The following is a 21,908-nucleotide window of genomic DNA, read 5'->3' as shown; positions in this document are numbered from 1 at the left end:
TTTCTAGGAAACCATGTTAGTGTTTAACAAATCTCAATGTCAGGAAGCTTCTATACCCTAGGGCTATTTTGTGTATTTTAAGTAATTTTCTTTTATCCTTTCTTTAGTGCTGCTAGAGAACAGGTTACCATTCTATTTTTATAAATCTGAGAAAAGCACTATATGGAACTAAAATTTAGTTTAAGATTTGCTTTAAAACTCTTTCCTCCTCTATTATGAGTCTGTAATTTGAAGATAATTCTGCCATCCATCAAAAAGAGTGAGTTTATTTATAGCAGAATGTTGGAAAAAAAGTCCAATAATTTTAGAGAAAGATGATAATTATAATGATGTTTATCTCACTTTCCTCAGGCCTCTATAAATTAATGGTTTCCAGATTTGAAAATTTTTTAAAAACATCAGAGGAACTTACTACTATCTACAAGTTTTTAGTCCCCACCTCAAATATATTGACTATGAATACCAGCTAGGTGGTGCTTGGAAACTTGCAATTAAAACAAAACAAAACAAAACAAAACAATATGATCTAGAGCCTCCCTGGTGGCGCAAAGAGGTTGAGACACAACCTATGGGGCTGTCCGCAGCCACTGCAGCATGGGTTCAATCCCAGGCCACAGAGCTACCCACATGGCGCAGCAGACCTCTCTTGGCTCACCTGCTGCTTCCCTCAGCAGTGTGTTTCAGTGCATCTGCCTGTTCTGTTCCCTATGCTGTCTCTGGTGAATCTTCTCATCCCCCATACCTCTGACCTATACCCCAGTTCATGTATGCATAAATAAATCTTTAAAAAAACAAAAAACAATATGTTTCAGGTGAATGGGCATGTTTATTGTGTTAGTTCCTATTTCCTAAATACATTTAAATCATTTAAATGTGAATGTATCATTTATAATTATGTAGACATTATTTGTGAGTCAGTATATCATGATTATTTTCTTGTACAATTTTCATTTTCCTTGAAGTTAACATTATCCCATATTTTCATTTGCTTCATTTTCTATGTGTTTATGCTAATTCTTTACATTATCAGTCAACTATACACATGATCAAACCTAACATAATTTATTTCTTACTTTTTTCCCCTGGGACACTCCATTCTTCTCCAGTTTGGACTGTTTACAACTTGAAACAACATAAATATACAGTTGTCCTGAGTATGACTTTCCTGTATCAAATCTTTTGCTTCTTGGACCTCATCCTTTTACTTCTTTCTGTATGCCCTCATTTTAATGAGCATGACAGATAAAATTTTGCAATCTTATATGTCTGAAAATGTCTTTATTTAGCCCTCACAATTAATGAGTAGTGTTTTAGTCATCTTGGGTTGCCATAACAAAATACTATATACTTGGTAACTTAAACAACAGAATTAATTTTCTTACAGTTCTGGAGGTTGGAAGTCTGAGATGGGAGGCTGGGGGGACAAGAATGCTCTGTTGAGAGTTTCCTTCTAAACTTCCAACTGATTACCTTCTAGCTATGTCTTCATGGTGGAAGAAATACAGAGCAAGTTCCCTTGTGTCTCTTCTTATAAAGGCACTAATCTTATAATGAAGACCCCAACCTGATAACCTCATCTAATGGTAAGTATCTCTCAAAGGCCCTCTCAAATATCATTACAATGGGGATTGTGTTCCAACAGAAATTTAGGGTGACACAATTTAGTTAATAAATAGTATAACTGATTATAGAAATAAGACAGAAAATTAAATTCTCTCAGAATTTTGAAGACATTGTCTTGTTGTCTTTAATTACAATAATATTGAGAAATATCACATGACCTGTGTTTCACTATGTAAGCTATTAGGATCTCCCCTATATTCCTAGTATTACAGTGTTTTTGGGTTTGGATCATTTTTCGTACTTTGTGCTAGGCAGTAAGGGACAACTTATGAAACTGAAGATTTGTATCATTCAATTCGGGGAAGAATTTTCCTTGTTTTCCCTGCATTCATTCATTCATTCATTCAATTTTGTTTTCTCTTTCTGAACTTCCAATTAGTTGGGAGTTTGAGCTTCTTCTTCTTTTTCTTTTTAACAATTATTTTCCATCATTGATTTTTTTGGTCAGCTTTTCTCAACTGTACCTTTTCATGTTTGTACTGAATTTTTATTTCGAAGGTTATGCTTTGAGCATATTTATAATTTCTTAAAGCTATTTTTCTTCTTGTATGGTGGTTTAAACTATCTGTACAAATTCTTTGATACTCCCATCTAAGTGGAACTTAATAGCCTTCTCCTTGAATTTGGGCTAGATTTAGTACAACTTGTTTCTAATGAATAGGAAAAAAGTACAACTTTGTATACTAGATCATAAAAGATACTATGGCTTTCTGATTGCTTTCTCTCTGATTGCTTGCTCTGGTGGAAGCCTGTTGCCAGGCTGTAAGAAAGCACAATGGTGTTATGGAGTGATCCATGTTGTAAGAGACTTGGGTCTCCTGCCAACAGCTATATTAATGAGCCATCTTGACTGCAGCCTCAGTCAAGTCTTCAGTAAACTGGGGCCCTAGTTGACAGCTTGACTGCAATCTCATGAGCGATCTTGAGCCAGAACCATCTAGCTAATTTACTCCTAGATTCTTGACAGACAGAAACCATATGAAATAGTAAATGTTTGTTGTAAGCTTCTAAGTTTGGGGTTAATCTGCTTTACAGCAATATATAACTAACCTATCTTCCTTGTGAATGTTCCTTTTCATAGCATTCTGTTCTTTTTTTTCATAGATGCTCTAATTTCTGTTATTTCACAGGACATTAATAATCTTTATTTAAGTTTTCTTCACTGCTTTGTCTCTAATTCCATTAAGTTTCTATTTTTTTAATTTAATATAGTCAACAAAATAGTAAAGAGATGGGAGGGTATAGAGGTTCTGAGAGAGGGGGCAGGGGAAAGAAATGAGACATGTCTGCTAGAGGAATCAAGAAATTTAGAGTGGCAGGAAAAGATTAAATATCATAAAAAGAAAAAGATCTATGAATATATTCCAGATATTTATTTGTCCATTCATAAATCATAGAAAGCATTCAATGTATAAAGTCCATCAATCTGATCAAATCAAATTTATTTTTAAGCAGTTTTTTTTTAAAGATTTTATTAACTTTTTTTTGTAGAAGAACTGGGGTGTAGGCCAGAGGTGTGGGGGTGTGGTGGGGTGGGCAGTGTATGTGAGAGGATTCACCAAAGACAGAGTAGGGAGCAGAACAGGCAGGTCTACTGAAAAACATTGCTAAGGGGAGCAGCCAGGAAAATGAGAAAGGTCTATTGTACTCTATAGGTTAGCTCCCTGGTAGGGGATTTGAACTCAGGCAGTAAAGGTGGTAGCGCTGAGATTTAATCCCTAGGGCACTAGGCAGGCCCCTACATCAAATTTCTTAATGCATTCCATCTTTGGCAAAGATTTCTAATATGGTATAAATTAGAAGTACTTAATAGTAATTTCACATTATTTTATTTTTGCATTCTCCTGTTTCCAATGCAGTATGATGTATAAATCAAGATGGTAAAAGGCTGTGCTAAGGAAATGTATACAGTTTGTATAACAAGTGGATTTAGTATTGAATTAGTCTGACAGATGAAGCTAAAGGTAAATGGAATTTTTGTGGTCAGGCTTTATCACCTACTGTCTGTGACTTTTAGAAGTTTCTTAAATTTTAGGAGCCTCTTTTAAAATGGGAATCTAAATAATATTGTTATAAAGATTTAATGAGATAAAGTGCTTAGAATAGTGCCTAGCATAGTATTGATGTTATTTTCCTCTTTTCCTTCTACTTCCCTTTCTTTTCCTATTGTGATTCTTTTTCTCCTTTTCTGCATCTCCTCCTATACCACCTCATATTTTGCCTTACTTTAGTATTGCATAACAATGCATTATCATAAACCTTGAATAAGTCTTGTGGGACTTCTTAAGTCTTATCCAGATGTTACCATACCAGATTATCAGATAATGGAATATTGACATTTGTCAAGTCAAAATCATGCCTCTAATATAGAATTCTGATTTTTTATTACCCATCTAAATCACTCATCAAGATTTTATAGAATGTCTACTCTGAGAGAAAATGAGCTAGGTAGTGGCTATACAAATGTGTGGCATACTGCTCAGTCCAGTGGAGAAGAAAATCAGATATATCACACAACTACCCATTATTAAGAGCATTCACATAATGCTATGGGAAATAGAGGAGGGATTTCCAAGATTTCCAATATGTTTACATTCTTTTTTGACACTCAAGCCTTAGCAAAAGAGGAAACACTTGAAAGTAGTGTGCGTGTGTGTGTGTGCACATGCGCGCATACACACACACACATGCATGTGTGCATATAGGGAGTTGGAACATAATTACAGATATAGAAATAGCATTCAAAGCTATGGAAGTATAAAAATATGAGAGTGCATGTTATGATTGGAAACAAGCAAATTAGCTGAGTGTAAAAATCTGAAGACATAAGTATAAAAGTTGTATTTTAAATTAGGGTCTTCAAAGACTGAAGTATAATTCTCGCCAGTACAAGAGCAACAAATTAATTCCTCATGTGGTATCTGAGGTTTATAAAATCAGCATAGAGGAAGTGCTTCCATAGCACTTTGTAATAGTCTAAATATTTGTTCAATAATTTGTCAACGTTTGATAAATAAGGAATAAATAAGGTTTAGCTAAGCAAATAGCAGGGGAAATCTTGAAGAATGTTCAGGAGTTCCAGGAGTCGGCCAGGCTAAAGTTTTTTTTTTCCCCTAAAATAATAGCATTATCTCTCTATTCACTTCAGTGCTTCAATATTTTTGTAATACTCAAATTTTTTTTTTATTTGGTCCTCGTAGTACTTTGCTTCCACATAATACCAAAAAGTTGATGTTGTAATGCTCTTTTTTAATTAACATGATATTCTGAATAGTATTTTTGAACATGATATTTTTGAATAGTGCTGCCCTTCATGATTAATTTTAAAATTTAAATCAGTTAATATTTGATAAAAAGTGGAAATTATGATTATGATGTACTATTTAATAATGTATAGAGTGATTTTAAGACTAGAATTTATGTATTAAAGTGAAAATGTGGTATAAAATTCAAGAAAAGGGAGCAAATTGAACTCTAAGTGGTACAATGCAATGGAGTGCAATTTGGAACACTCTCTCTCCTGGGTTCCTGTACTCCAGCTGCTCAAAGTTCATAAATGTTTTCCTGATGATGATTTTAAAGTTTAGAAATGAGTAGATCACCTCATTGGTGATAATTTAAAAAGTCCTCAGAAAATTTAAAAAGTCCTCAGAAAATTAAAGTCAGACAATAACATTTAATATATTCACTGACTATATTTGTCCTGCCTCTCATAATGTCCTTTTCTCTTTACCCCCTCCCCTTTTTATATTCTGCAAAAAGCAAAACACTGCTTTGTTTTTTTATTTCACTTTTAGAAAACTTGTGGCTTTGAAAGAAATGTTGACTGGGTAGGTCTACCATTGACGTTTTCACTAGACTTCAAGGTAAATGTCAAATCAAGCTGTTTTGAAATTAGTACTTGCTGGGATGGAAGTGACTCCGGAAGAAGGACTTCCTGTCCTTCCAGGACTAGAGCCCCTCAGTGTTTCCTCTAGAGGACCAAATTAGAATTGGAATGGTTTATTAGAATATTTCATCTTTCCTCTTTTTCCTAATTCTCCATCCAGTTGTTTAGTAACACCAGGAAGTTCTACACAGAAGGAATTCTGTGCTGGTGACACAGACCTGAACTTTCATACCTGCCCCTGTTGTGAGTGGTGGCATGACAGTCATCAAGATACTCAGGCCACTTTGGGCCTCTCTTTCTTCCTTTATAAATTAAAGCATTGAGTTTAGATAGGTTTCTTTTGTCCTTTCTATCTCTAAGATGCACTGATTTTTCTTTCTATTTACTTTGCTAAGCTTTATTTATTCTCCAGATTTGAAAGGAATGCAAGCTTTGGTCAGAATACGATTTCTGAAGAGGGAGGTAAATAATAGTGAAAAAGTTGTTGGAGAAATAAGGGAGGTCGACTGGTTGTCATTCTTCTTCTTTAGTTTCAACCACTAAAAGGTAGTGGCATAGTTTTAGACATAGCCCTCATCTTCTAACAACTTGAAAGGCTGGATAGATCTCTCCTAAAAGAGGTAATTAGCATTACTCCAATCATTGTAGTGGGAATCAACAGTAAGATGCAGCAGTTAATCAAAAAATATAGAATATACTCAGATGCTAGGGTATGTGTGGTAGAAAATTAACCTCAAAATCTTAGTAGCTTAACAGTTCAATGTCTGTTTCTCACTTGTCCTGAGGACTGTGGGAGCTCTGACTCTCTACGGCAGCTCTGCTCTGAAGGAATTGAGGGAAACAGGCTGCTTTCATAGCATGACTGTTGTCTCAAAACAACTTGGCCAAATGACATATATTATTTTCCTTCCCAGCCCCAAACTAGCCACATGGACTTGTCTAATTGCACGTGGATGTTTGGTGAACAATATATTGTTATGGAAGTGCAAAATATCTTGAACCTTAATATAACTTGTGGGGATAAATTTGCAAGGAACTACATAAAACAAATCATATTTTAGTGGTTTTTAAATGCTAACCAAATTATAAAGAAAGAATCCCTACAAATTTCAAACTAAAACAGACCACTATTTAAATAAAAATGAAATAACTGGAGATGCCTTTAAAACCAATATTAGAGTTAAAGAATGTTATAATACAATATTACATGTAATAAAAAATATGAAAATATTTAAAATCAGCTTAAAAATTCTCGTGGAGATATGGAAACGCCTGTATGACCCAAAACATATGAATGTATTGAGAAGATATGGTGTGTGTACACACACACACACACACACACACACACACACACACACACACAATGGACTACTATTCAGCTATCAAGAAAAATAAACTTTTGCACCAATATGGATGCAGCCATAAGGAAGTGAAATCAGCTGGAAGGAGAAAGACAAATACTGGATGACAAATACTGAAAGACAAATACTTATGTGTGGAATGAAACAAAGGTTCAGATAAAGCTAAAATAAAAGGGCCTCCCCTGGTGGTGCAGCGGTTGAGCGCTGGGCTGTGAAGCTGCCACAGCCTCTGCAGCGCTGGTTCAATCCCCCGCTGCCAGCAAGGGTCCCACATGGCGCGCAGACCTCTCCTGCTGCCTGCTGCTCCCCTCAGCAGTGTATTTCATCCATCTGCCTGCTCTGCTCTCCACTCTGACTCTGGTGAATTCTCTCACCCTCCCGCGCTTCTGACTGTACCAGTGCTTATATAAATAAATAAATAAATAAATCTTATAAAAAAAAAAATAAAGCTAAAATAAAAAATGAACCCTTGAAACCTGACTATGGAATGGGAACATCTAGAGAGGGAGAAGGAAGGAGGTAGGGAGGGAAGGGATGAGAACAAAGGGTCTGTGGTGGTGGACTATGGGTTTCTCTGGTGGTGGGTGCACTTTGGCAACAATGACTGAAGGGGGGGATCCTACACTTCTAAAATGTAAACAATGATGTAAACCAATGTTAACCCCAAAAACATTTCAAAAAGAAGTCTTGTGGAAAATAAGGTTACTGAAAAAGGAGAAATTTTGACAAAAATTTGGCACTGTGGACATGGCCAACATACTTTTTGCATCAAAAACTGCTACCCAAACTGAAACAATTGACCTTTTTGTATTATACCACTGAAGGACACATTTTTACATGCTCAACTGTGTATTCAAACAAAAATAACATATTAAAGATGAATATTGATCTAGTTTTTCATTGGGTTTTTATTTGAAAAATCATTTATTTGCAAAGTGCAAACAATTATTTTAACAATATGTGTGAGTATTTAGAGGACAGTAGCAACAAAAAATAATAAATGGGGTGAGATATATCACATGAACTATTTGAAGTTTAAATTTAATTTACATGTGTTAAATTTGCAGCTTTGAAGGCAAAATCTCAATTTCTTCATTGAAATTGTATTTTAACAAATAATACAAGATTGAAAAATATATTGACCTATTTTATGTCACTAGTGATTTTTTTCTACAAAATATCTGACCTTAGCCTGAAATTTCCTTCTTGCCCCTCTCTTTTTGTAGTTGCATTCTGAGTGCTTCCTCTTCATGATTTCCTTTTATAGCTTATAGTATAGTAAAAAACAAATGAACAAGCAAACCTCTTGTTATTTCTATCCACATATTTATGGGGGTCCGGATTCTCTAAGATATTGTTATCTCAAGAGAGAAGAGAAAATTAATAAGAAATTGAAATATGTTTTGAGGTACCATACAATTTTGAATAATTGATTTATTTGCTGCTATAGCATTTTGTCCATTTATCCCAAAACACGCTGTTCCTCCTTTCCCCTGGAATACTAATTTGAAAAATTGTTTCTATATTCAAGCATGTTATAAAGTAGAATGCAAAAGTTCTAGCAGCTTAATTCTGGAGGTGCCCTTTGCATTGGCCATGATAGTCATTTCTGGATTGTTGTTTGAAGACTTTTCCTGCCTGACCCTGCTTCATTCCCTTTAACTTTCATAGACGTCAATTTCCAATAAATCTCTTACACTCCTAATGCCTTCTTAGTTTCTTCTTACTCAAGGCTTTGAAGTGATGCAGTGAGGCATCAGCAGTGATGATTGTGGACTGGATCATTCACCATTTGGCTGCAATGACAGCCCCATCCCGGTGGCATGTGAGGCAAAGATAATTTCTAACATAAGATGACAGCCAACTTGCTAGCACTTGACCAGTGGTGATTTAGGAAAATGCTCTGGTAGAGAACACCTAGGCTGCCTCTTTTCTGAATTCAGACTTTGGTGGTATGTGGACAATATATGTGGGGACAGGAAATTGGCTGATTATATCATTAAGTGGTACTGATCCCCTACAGAGATAGAGTAAAATGCTGAGGGAATTTAACACTTACAAAGCAAATGTGAAAGTCACAGGGTCTCCTTTTAAGTAAAAAAGGCTTTATCTCCTGAAATGAGAGAAGAGACATTTAGGGCTTAATATTTTGAGTCATATTTAGGACTAAGTATTTTGAGTCACCAGTCTTCATAAACAATTGACTCATCTAAGACAGGATTGTTATGCCAATGTCAGTGTTCTGGTTGGGAATCTTGGGGATTATTTTTAAAGGTAATGAAGATATTTTAGAATTAGTGACAATAGTTATACAATATTGTGAATGTGCTATTAGTCACTGTATGGTACATGTCAAACTGATGAATTTTTTACTGTTTGATTTTTATCTCTTTTTTTAATCTGAGTTAGTTTTCAGATCCAGAACCCAGAGACTGAATGGGTGGCCAGATTCCCAAGAGATAGGACCCTAAGATGCCATAACATGTGCATGCAAGGATGGTAGCTTCAGTCCTTACCCAAAGGGACCTATGGCCATTTACTCAGGTAACTTTCCAGACACGTTGACGACTTTCAGACTTAGGAAACAAGTTGACATCGATAACCAGAAACCAGAAACATCGTCATAACCCTTGCCCCACTATTGGTTTCTTTGGCTGCCATAAAAATATACCAAAGACTGGGTGACTTGAACTATTAAACTACAAAAATTTATTTCTTACAATTCTAAAGACTGGAAGTCCACAATTAAAGTGGTATTCACTTCTCTAGCTCTGCTCCAGATTTGACTGTTCCCTCCAGATACTTACCCTTCATATCCCTCCCTGTAGAAACTGATGTCTCAAAGATCCTGTCCATCCACTATCTTTTGAAAAATAAAAGTTTTAATTTTACTTAAAATTGTGTTCCATTGATAATTGACTAAACATCATTATACATGTTTATTGAGCATTTTACTTCCAGTTCTTTTCATTACTTTTGCCTATTTTTCTATTGGGTTTTGTTCTTAAATAATTAATTTGTCCTCATGTAGTTAATTCACAAATACATATTTTACTGTATATATACTTATGAATTATACATATGCTTGTGTATGTATGTGTATATACCTATACGTATACGTATACGTATTTATACCTATATCTATAGATCTGATTATACTAATCTACTTTGTTGATTACATATATTTCAAGTAATTTTTTGAGTTAATGGCTTATCTTTTTATTATTCTTTCCTGTTATCTTTATTTCATAGAACTTTAGCTGTGTGGGGCTTTGTTTTCACAATATCACATACCCTTTGTACACAAATTATGTATTAAAACATGTAAATTAACTTAATAAAGTAAATCTTTAGGGTAATGTTAAAAGTGGAAACTTTCAGACATTATGTATGTTTGGTAAAACTAATAGTTTGGGAAAACTACAAACAAAAATGTAAATACATCCAACTGACTTTGTAGTTTCCCCAAACTCCTAATAACTGATTTTCAAAAGAAACATTTGTCCTCATGATATATTCATTTTGCTTTTAAAATTTTTATCTATCTTATAGTATGACAATTTCTCTGAACATAAATTGTAGTATGATAATATTTGGGGTTGTTTCTCCAGACTTGAGATAATAAAGTTGCCTATTTTTTCTTGACTATGTTTTTATTGTTTAGACTAGGATGTTCTCATTTAGCCCGTTGTCTGCCAGGCCAAATAATAGAGTCATTTATCTCACTGATCTTCAGTGGATTTCAAAGAAATTTTAAATCCCTTTCATCAAGTAATAATTTTGTTTGGATATTCTTTTACTAAATGGAAACTGAAAGAAAATTAAAATTATGGGAAATTTATGACATATTACTACATGTAATTTGTGGTTTTTATAGATCAATGCTGACAATACTGATAATAAATGGGTACATTGCTAGACTATCATTTAAAATTTTATGTTTTAATAAATATTAAATATGTAAACAATTTAATACACTTGTGGAGAAACAGATTACAATACATATTTGAATTTTGTCTAACTTTTAAAAACGTTTTGGTGATTTTTTTATGAAAGTTGTTTAATGTTCAGTTTTCCTTTTTGTTATCTTGAAAAGCCATGTAACAAAAACAAATCTTTTGTCTTCGGACAAATGTTAGGCTTGTCAGTGATTATACAAAGCACCCACTCAAGGTGACATTTTTTTTTTCCCTAGACACAAACTCTCTCTCTCTCTGAGGTAAAGTCTTTATTATTTCTAAATGCCTGCCAGCCCAGAAGGCATTATAAAGGTGATGATTAATTCCCTACAGAATGGTGAGAAATTGCAAAAGAGAGAGATGGTCTTTGTACTGATCTCCAGTTATTGGGACTGAGGTTGTCTTTCCTGTCAGGGAAATCTGACTACCTGAACTACACTGACCGAGGGCAGCATCCCCAGCAATGTCTTTTGATGATAACTGTTCTCAGCTGTAGTTAAGTTTGTTACTTTCTGCCTTTATAATCTTTGTTTCTTGTGTCCAGTTTAAGAGAGCATATTCTTTGACATTATAAAGAAATTTCCTATATTCTAAAACTTTTATAGTTTTGTGTTTAAATTTTAGTTTATCAAGTCAGAATTCAGAAATAAAGCATGCATATGTAAATTTTAGTATTATAATAGTTTGTCAAATTCTACAAAATGAACTTCTAGGGATTTTTAATTGCAATTATTTTAAACCTGTGGAACCATCAGGTATATCTTTTTTATTTGGATCTTAAAGATGCATCTCAATAAAATTTATATTTCTCTCTTTACAGCTCTTGGATTTCTTTTGTTAGAATTAGTCCTAAAAGAGTGCTTTGAATTTTTGCTACTTTTAATTTTTGACATTTCTCATTTTGAAAACATTTAGGTATAATTTTAAAAAGTTTGTTTTTTAAGAGTTGGAGAATATAAATACAATTGTTTTTTAAATTTTTGTCCAATAAATTGGTAAGCTCCTTAGCTAATTATCTGCAGATTTTTTATTATTTTATGTAGGTAATCAATATTTGCAAGTCAGACAGTTTTTTTCCCCCTTCTTATACACCCTTATGTTACTACTGGGATCTTAATTCTTTTTTCTTTTTTCATTGGTCTTAACTGTTGTTTGGTTCTCCAATACAATTTGTGATACTGGGTATTCCTGCATTGATTCCAGTTTTAAAACGAGTGCTTCCAGTATTTCATCATTATGTGTTATACATGTTGTAGGTTTCATCAAGTTAAGGACATTCCTATTAGTAGATTTCTATTTTTCAAAAAATTTAATAGACTTTTAAAGAGAAGTTTTAGATTCACAGAAATATAAGAAAACAGGTCCCCCCACCCCATGTACCCTGTGCTTCTACACATGAATACTCTTTGCCATAATCAATATCCCCCACCAGAATGGTACATTTGTTACAACTGATGGATTATATGACAGATTATTGTCACCCAAAGACCATGGTTCACATTAAAGTTTACTCTTGATGTACATCTTGTGAGTTTGGATAAATGTACAATGGCATGTTATGCACCATGCTAGTATCATACAGAACAGTTGCACGGCCTTAGAAATTCGCCATCTTTGCCTATCATTCCTTTCTGCTAACAACTGATCTTTTCACTGTCTCCATAGTTTACTTTTTCTGGAATGTTGTGTATTTGGAATCATAGGGTATATAGCATTTTCAGGCTGGATTCTTTTACTTGGTGCTTAATGTTCCTCCAAGTAATTTCATGCCTTGTAGCTCATCTCTTTTTAGCACTGAATAGTATTCCATTGTCTGGATGTGCCACAGTTGATCCATTCACCTACTGAAGGAACATCTTTCTTTTTTTTTCAAATTGAAGTTATGTTAGTTTACAGCACTTTATGTGTTATAGAACAATAGGATAACATACCTCACTCCACAACTAAATCACCAATATCCCACCACGATAATCCATGGTGATCCCTCCCCATCTGTTCTCATCTTTCCCATTCTGGTTCCATTAATTTTTGGACTGTCTTTTTTATTTCTATTTCATTAATTTCTCTTCTAATCTTTATTATTTCTTCTGTTGACTTTTTGTTTTGTTGTTCTTTTTCTAATTTCTTGAGGAGAGATAAGGTTATTTATTTGAGCTCTTTCTTGTTTCTTGATTTTGGCCTGTGCTGCTCTATACACACTTCTTAGTATTGCTTTTTCTATGTCCTTTAAGTTCTGGAATGTTGTGTCCTTGACTTGAGGTATTGTTTGAATTTTCCTTTGAATTGCTCATTAACTCACTAGTCATTCAGTAGTGTGCTGTCAGTCATCACATATGAGAGGTTTTTCTGTTTTCTTTTCATGGCCCAAGAAGTTGCTTAGTATATCAATCTTCATGAATTTGTTGATATTGGTCTTGTGACCAACATGGACTCAATCTTAGAGAATGTGTATTTGAGAAGAATATGTATTTAGGTTTTTTGGTGTGTATTCCCCTATAAGTGTTCATTAAGCCCATTTAGTCATTTGTTTAAGGCTGTTGTGTTCTGACATATTTTCTGTTCAGTTGACGCATCCATTGTAAAAAGTAGAGTATTGACTTTTCTCTGCCTTGAATGTGGTTTTTCTTGAAGTCTGTTTTCAGATTTGATAGTAATTTGTATATATATTTTGATGCTCCTTCATTTGGCGAGTATACACTGATCGGAGTGATATGTCTTCCTGATGTATTATTCCCTTACTCATTACACAGTGTCTATCCATGTCTTTTCTTACCTTTTTAGCTGGAAATCTATTTTATCTAAGTGTGACTGTTCCTGCCTTCCTCTCTTTCCCATTTGATGCAGGATTGTTTTCCACCCTTCATTCTGAGCCTATGTTTATCTTTGGAACTCAGGATGTTTCCCGGAAACAACAGAAGGTTGGATTCTGTTTCCTCATCCATCCAAGTGCTCTGTGCCTTTTCATTGCTAGTTCAGTCTACTTACACTTAAGAGTAATTAGTGATATATGAAAGTCTGTTGTTGACTTTTGTCCTTTTTTTTGTGGTTCTGTTTTTTCCTTGTTCCGTTATTTGTGTATTTTCCTCTCTTTAATTCAGATTACTCTTTTAAACATTTCTTGGAGGAAGGGTCTAGTGTTTGCAAAATGCTTCAACTTCTGTTTGTCTGAGAAGGACTTCATTTCTTCCTTTATTTGAAGTCGAGCCTTGCATGATAGAATGTTCTTGACTGGCAGTTTTTATTTTTTAAGATTTTGATCACATCATTTTATTCTCTCCTTGCCCATAGTGTTTTGAAGGACACCTTTTCTTTCTTTCTTTTTTTTTTTCAGGGAAGACCATGAGCACAGCGGCCCACTACCACAAATTATGCAGTTGAGTTTCCCACTTTGGGGAAATCACATGGGTCTTACCTCTGGAGGTCAGTGATAAGCCTTGCCCTGGAAAACCGCCTTCATTCATTTCTCAACTAGCCACATTTTAACAGTCAGCCATATTTATCTAGTAGCTATCTTTTGGGTGATGTAGGTACATATAGACCACTTTTACCTTTGCGAAAAGCGTGATTGGAAAGCACTTCAGACAATTCACAAAAGAAGATATTCAATGACTAAACAAAAATTTTAAAATCAACTTCCTTAGGAATAAAAGGAGTGTAAATCAAATGAAGGCAATATTTTATATTAATCTCATTTAAAAAATTTATTCATTTCCTTTTTAAATTGAGGGAACGTTAGGATCTCCCTCAGTTGGGTATCACCAATGTAGTGTTATTAATCTAATTTAGAAGTAAAGCGGGTGGTGTTAATTGAAGAGTAGAGAGTTACTGGCCACCTAGAAATAATTCAGCAATAGAAATTAAGAACTATAAAAACCCTCAGTCCAATAATCAGGTTCTGGGAATAGATCTTAAAGAAAGAATATAGAAACAGTTTTTCTGCAGAAGCTGTTTGCCCCTGAGTAATCTGAAATTCAGAAAGAGAGCCCAGAGCCCCTGGGAAGTGATTATAGTCACTAACCAGCCCCACTCCCTGGACTGATAAAAATCAATACAAATTATGTTTTTCTGAGAGTCTCTAATGACCAGCAATACTATGACATAAAATTAGATTTTTTTAAATCATTCAAAACTAAACAGGATAACATCAACTATAAAATTTGGGGATAATCAATGCACGAAAAGCTATCAAATGTCAGAAATAAACCCCCAGGATAATGGGATTCTGAATATGCTTGAATCTGTTCAGTCATTTCTGAATTGTTAACGATGGCCATTTGCTGCTTTGTGTGGAACAGGAAATTTGTTAAATATACAGAGGCGTGGACATCACCTAGTGACTGGGGGCAGGGATCCCCAGTACTGCTGCAGCTCCCTGCTCCCCGATCTCAGACAAGGTCACCCCGACTCCTCACCAGTGACATTGACAACAGCCCCTGCCTCATGAGGTAGGTCGCAGGCAAATAGGCAAGACCTGCCTGCAAAAGCGAACACACAACAGACCAACCGAGAGAGCCACTCATTACAACAACGTGGGGAAGGATTGGCTACACGATTTCCTGGCAGTTACACAACAACCCAGAAGCCTCTGCAGAACATGCCCTCAACCGCACACTTATTAAATGTCCATTTCAAAATGTCCACAGGGAAGAGGCAGGTATTCCAGCTTGTTCATCAAGCTCCCCTGGAGAACGTGGGTTTATCAGCTGCCTTTTCTTTGTTAAAGAAGCCAGAGAATCTCTTCTGTGCTTTCCAAATTTTCTCCAGTGAGCATGCAACCTTGCCATCGCAAAGCCGGCTTAAAAAACACAAACAAGGTGGAAGAAAGAAATTCACTTCTTCGGCTGTGTTAAGAGAGCTGATGTAAGCCTGACACCAGCATAGCCTTAGGGGGATGGTCACCTCTGGGCGATGGATCCCTGGGGTGACCTCAATTTTTTTTCTATGTATTTTCTGGGTGGTACTGCTGTTTGTAGTCAGAATAAATAGTAGTTAAAAGAAACGAGGTTCCTTTACCTTGAGTTGGGGGGAAACTGAGTCAGACAGCGATAAGTCCTGAGGGGTCAGAGCTAAGTGTTGGGAGGCGGGCAGTACCATGGACACCCCAAGAGGAGCCCATGGTGCTGGCTGTGGGCGGGGGCTGGCCCCAACAGGCCCCGACCCCCACACCAGCCCCTCCACTCCACCCAGCATAGCAGTCACAGATGGGTTACCTAGACTGAGCAGTGGTGCCTTTTAATTTTCTGAACCTCCCACAAAATGTCTGTGAATTTTTTCACTGTCAGAGCAAATACGAAAGGAACTTGCATTTTGCCGCTCGCATAGCTGACAGATCTCTCGCCTTTCTGTCACTTACAGCTTTTTCCTGACAACCTGGAAGTGGCCATCCCCACCCCTTCCCCGGGAGACCCCAAAGCTGGGACTAGTCATTCCAAGCACTCCTAAACCCACGGTCCTAGGACAAAAAAGGAAACATTTGACCTCAAAAAAGGGCCGTGACTATAAGAGGGGACAAACTTCCTCCCAGCCTGGGGTTCTGTCAGTCCCTCTTTACCAGGCCAAGCTCTGTTTGATTTCTCTCTTGAGCCCCATGCTCCCCAAATTCCCCAGATCCTCATACCAAGAGTGGGAAGGCTCTTTGTCAAGCAAAAATCAGGGGGTACAGGGGCCCCTGTCAGATCTGCTCAGCCCTCATGCATCTAGAGATGCCTGAAATGAGTGGACTGAGGCCTGGAGATGAGAAGAAGCCCACAGCGATGCAGGAAGAGGTCACGAACATGTGAGGAGACAGCTCAAGTTCGTGGCACACACGGGGGCCTGAGGAGGACAGCAGGCCCTGGCCTGGTGATTCGTCCATGCTGGGCAGTGGTCTGAGGTGGGACATGATCCTGTTCTTGCCGGGTGGGGTGAGCAGTGGATGAACTAAAATCAGGAAAGTACTAGGAAATCCCATCTCTCCGGGGACCCTATTCTGTTGTTGCCATGGCAACTGGGAAGCCGGTGATGTTGGGGAATAAAGAGATGAAAGGACCCAGGACCCAGAATCGAAAGTGCCAGAAGCCATTGTGGACTGACAATATGCCAGCACTCGACCTTGGGGGTTTTCTCTGAACAAAGGGGTTCACGGCCCCTGCAGCCAGCGCCAGCCAGAGGCGTCTCAATGAGGGATTGGAGAGAGGACGGAAATGCGAGCAATCTGTCATCTCCGGAGAGCAATCGATGGCCCACGGAGCCCGGCAATAGACACAAAGAGCTCAGCGCCCGGCCCCCAAGCTGCGGTTTCCTAAGTGGGGCGAAACTGTATTCTCTGCAGCCAAGCCACGAAACCACACTTCCCGGGTCCACGGCCTCATCCCACACTGGAGCCCCTAGAGCTTTTGAGCGGGGAGGGAGCCACGGACTCGGACTGAAGATACGGGGCTTCTCCCCAGAAAAATGCACAGATGCACACACGGGACATCAGGCAGCTTAGGGAACGCTGATGCAAAACCTGGGCTCCACCGTGGGGCCCCTGCCCCACCCCAGGACTCAGGGTGCCCCCAGATAACTTGCCCAGCCAGAGGCAGCCCCCAGAGGAAGCAGGAAGTGGCTAGAGGTCCAGCAGCGCTGGGGCCTGACCGCCATCCTGGCTGGTGTCATTCTGGCTGCGCCCAGGAGGTCTCAAGCCTTCTCCCATGGCCCCAAGCTCTGGGAAGAAAAAAAGGGTCCTGGACCCCAAAGGACCCCCTTTAGATTCACTCAGAAAGGGGCATCATTGTGTAACAGGACTCCCAAAAAGCAGCTCAGTCCCAGGGCCTCTGAGTGCCCCACAGGCAGAAAGGTCCAGAGGTAGGAGCTCTGTGTCCAGCCTGCTCTTCAGCACGGCAGGGCAGCCCGTCTGCCCTCGACCTAGCCCCAGCCCCCACCCCCGCATCAGCCCCCAACCCCAGCATGCAGCTGCCTCTTCAGGGCCCAGCACCCTAGAGGGAGGAGCTCTCCAGCTCACAGAGTTTAGACTTGCAGCTACTTTTCCAGCCCCTTCATCAGAGAAGGGAAGCCGGAGAGCTTAGAGAAGAGAAGGAGATGGAGGGAGAGAGGCAGGCCATCCCTCACTACAGAGTGGGAACCAAGGAGGGCTTCCTGGGGGAGGAACCCCAGGGCCAAAACCTGGCTGAGGGTGAGAGTGGGGGCAAGACCAGCTCCCCCTTCCTTCCGTCCCCCACATTGCTTCCCACGCCCCACCCAGACCTCACCCCTGGGCGCGTGCCCCCAGCAGCAAGCCCAGGGCTTCCTCCCCAGTGCCTGGCTCATGGAGGACCCACACCAGCCCTGCACACTGACTGCCATAGGGGCACAGTGCCAGGCCCTGAGAGAGGCCCCTCAAAAGCAGGACCCAGCTTTTGATGCCCCAGGACACACAGCCCAGATAAGGGGCTGCCCTGAAATAGAGTGGTGCTCCCCAAATAAGGAGGGCGTAGTTTTTATGCGTGGGGGCATATTTCACTTTCCAAGTGTGGACACACTGTAAGGCCTTCTGGGAACACAACCCTTCCCTGCTCTAGCGGACAAGAGAGCAAGGCCTTCGGCAGAGACCTGAGGTCTGAGAAACGGCCCCGCAAAACCTGCAACCTGAGGCTCAGCCTTTTCAACCCTGATCACCAAGAAGAACTTTCTAGAATATAAAACCAGCTCCAGAAGTCTATTTAGCCCCCTGACCCCACCAGGGAGGTTATCGTAAAATCAGCCTGCTTGGGGGTTCTCTGACACCTCACCCCTCAGCCTCCTTGCCTGGACCCCAACCTGCAGGTGACGGGAGGAAGGAGCCATGGCTCCCGCTTGGCCTGACTTTTCCTCTGTGGTGTCCTAGGGAAGCCCCTAAAATCACAAGGCCCCTTGTCCCTGTTGCAGACCCCAAGGCCTCAATATGGAGGTTCTCAAAAAGAGCCCCGCAGGGGTAGCGGACAAGGCCTAGCATAGCTGCAGGAACGCCCATGCTCTGGGTCTGAGAGGGGGGACCGTGGGTCCCTGTTCTTAGCCCGCCAAGTGACGATGGGCGGGTCGCTCCACCTCTTTGAAAAATGGGGCAAATGTCATGGGCGCTGCCTTCCTCCTCGTGGTTGTAAGTTCGCCTCCAGTGAATGTGAAAGTACACGGCTGGGTGAGGATGACAGGCAGGGTTTGTCTGATCCTTGGGACACCACCCTCCCCCTGGGGAGAAGCAGGGACCCTCCTGGTGTTTTTCAAATAAAATAGCATGAAGCTCAATGGAAGGAAGGTAACCTCTCACTCCAAACCCAGGGGTCTGTTCGGGTGTCAAATCCTTCTCAGAAGCCAGCTCAAATCCCATCCCCAGCTCAAGGGTCTCCAGCGCCCAGCAGGCCCCCGGAAGGAGGCTGAGGCCAAGGACTCAGGCTCAGGAGACCCAAGTTCAGAGCCTGCCTCAGTTTCTTTGTGGCCATGTGATGTGTCTAGTCCTGCCCTGAGCCTCGGCTTCCTTGTTGACAGCTCATTGGTAGGGCGGTGAGATGCTGCTGGGAAAAGTGCTTTATAAAGTACGATGCTGCAAGAGAAACGTTAAGATTGTCCAAACCACTCACCACCCAGGCCACCTCAAGGCTGCTTTGCAATTAGGAAAGCACCAGCCTCTGTAATTGTGGGTTTGTGTGTTTCACACCCGTTTTGGTCTCTAGCTCTTTGAAAGTCCTGCTTACTCTGTGATGAGCAGGTATCTGTGTGAGCAGCAGAGCGCCAAGGTTAAAACACATGGATTTTGTGCAACCTGAATGGCGAACACGGTGGAATGGCTAAAAGGTGGTGTCCTATCACAGTGGAATACTATACGGCAATGAAGAACAAACTCCTCTTGTCCGCAAACATACAGGCAAATCTCCCGAGCACGATGTCGAATGAAAAAAACAGATGCAAAAATGTACAAACTGTGTGGTAACATTTAAAGTTCAAGACCAAGTAAATGCAATCTATGATGATGAAAGTCAGGATGGGGAGCGTTTGGGCGATGTGGGGGGTGACCAGAGGAAGGTACAAGAGAGCGCCTCTGGGTCCTGTTTCTGGAGCTGAGTGCTGCTTACATGAGTGTGTTCAGTTGGTGAAGCTCTTCAGAGGTGATTCGTGACCTTGTCTGTGTGGGGCCCATATTAAAATGAAAAGACTTTAAAATTCAGCGTCTGGGTTCAGGGCCAGCTCTGTCACTGGTACCCGGTGATTTCAGGCTAGACTCTCCGTTCTACTCTCTCTCCGCAAAACAGGACCAACAATGCATCTGCCTCAAAAGGTCCCAAACTTCAACTACTTTAAAGTCTCACCTTCTTAACATCTACCTTTTCCAGGTGGCAAGTACTAATATTTCCCCCTCTATTCAACTCAATAGCTTTATATAAATAATCTACAAATGTGGGCCTCCCTGGTGGCACAAGGGGTTAAGACACAACCTATGAAGCTGTCCACAGCTACTGCAGCACAAGTTCGATCCCCGGCCGGCCAGGGAGCTACCCACATGGCACAGCAGACCTCTCCTGTCTCACCCGCTGCTCCCCTCAGCAGTGTATTTCAGTCAATCTGCCTGTTCTGTTCCCCACTCTGTCTCTGGTGAATCCTCTCACCCCCCACATCTCTGGCCTGTACCCCAGCTCTTGTATGCATAAATAAATAAATCTTTAAAAAAATAATCTACAAATGAAACTTTATGCCACTGTTATAAATCATGATTTGGTATGTTGTCTATTTTCTAGTATATTAATTTATTATAAATGAAAACAAACAGATAACTAGTGAGATAAAGATGTTCATCTGTGAGGATCCTCCCTGGTGGTGCAAAGGGTTAAGTCTCAGCACTATGAAGCTATCAGCAGCACTGTGTTCGATCCCTGGCCAGAGAACTGAGCCACATGCCTCAGCAGACCTCTCCTGTCTCTCTCCCCGCTGCTCCCCTCAGCAGTGTATTTCAGTCAGTCTGCCTGTCCTGTTCCCCACTCTGTCTCTGGTGAATCCTCTCACCCTCCCGCACATCTGGCCTATATTCCGGTTCTTGCATAAATAAATTTTAAAATCTTTAAAAAAAAAAAAAAAAATATATATATATAAAAGGTGTTAAACAAATACCAGGACTCATATATTAGCTATTATAGAGTTATTTAAAAAAAAGTTAGATAAGCCTTGACTAGGGAAGATACCCAATATATATTTTAAGAGAAAAATCAGGTTACAAAGATATATAGTGTATGTATGTGTGTGTCTGTGTAGCATATATCTGTATATGCGTATATCTTTATGTATATATCTTCTATATACATATATATCTTATATATAAATACATACACACATGACATCAATTTTGACACAAAATATAATTATTATAATTATAAATAAAAATTTATAGCTATGATTATAGATAGAAAATAGAATAAAAATAATATGCACTTATATGTTAACAATGGTGCTATTGCATAGAAGATTGTGGGAGGCTTTATTTTTGTCTTTATTCATACTATACTTGCTGCTTTTTCTCAATAAGCCTTCCTTATTTTTATCATTAAAGAAAATCGTATTTATAACAATGTTCTATGCCATGTAGAACTACAAATAAAGACAGGGAATTTTAAAGATTTTCAGCAGATCCTTTTATGTCATTTTGTCTTGCAAGCATTTTTTATTTACAAAAGATATTTTTGCCTTATAATTAACATTTAATTAACAATAAGAATGTTTTATATTATTTTAATCATAATATATATTCAATGAAAAAAGGAATGCACAGAAGTGTAAGAAAATAAAACAAAAGTCCTCATTCTTCCATCTCTATCAAAACCCCACCCCCATGATTCATTATGTTGTCATTATTTTAGAAATTCTGTAAAATCTATTTCTGTGAATGTTGAAACCTTTTCTCTAACTACGCAATCCACTCCCGTTTTTATTTGTGAATATATGATATATATAAGCTTCCCTGAAACTGGTTTGTTCATTGAACATCAGTATATTGGATCTGTGTTCCTTTTTCTTGCCTGTATTATACTCCAGAATGGAGCTGGGGTACAACTTAGGGGCCCTGTACTCTGCGTTTCATTGCCCCATCTGACAAAA

At 38.9% G+C, this 21,908-nt stretch overlaps 1 protein-coding gene across 1 annotated transcript in view; it reads left to right on the top strand.

Moving 5' to 3' along the window:
- ZMAT3 (zinc finger matrin-type 3) overlaps positions 1-21,908 on the top strand; it is a 304,442-nt gene that overhangs the window by 11,452 nt on the left and 271,082 nt on the right. The window contains exons 2-3 of the mRNA XM_037525131.2: positions 1,478-1,583; positions 9,283-9,417. The gene's annotated coding sequence lies outside the window, so the exon portion shown is untranslated. The remainder of the gene's footprint in view (positions 1-1,477; positions 1,584-9,282; positions 9,418-21,908) is intronic.

This window comes from Talpa occidentalis, unplaced genomic scaffold (assembly GCF_014898055.3).
Source record: "Talpa occidentalis isolate TD23 unplaced genomic scaffold, MPIMG_talOcc4v2.1 talOcc4.4, whole genome shotgun sequence".
NCBI lineage: Eukaryota > Metazoa > Chordata > Mammalia > Eulipotyphla > Talpidae > Talpa > Talpa occidentalis.
The sequence above is the reverse complement of the archived record's forward strand: the minus strand, read 5'-3'. Positions and strand labels throughout refer to the sequence as shown.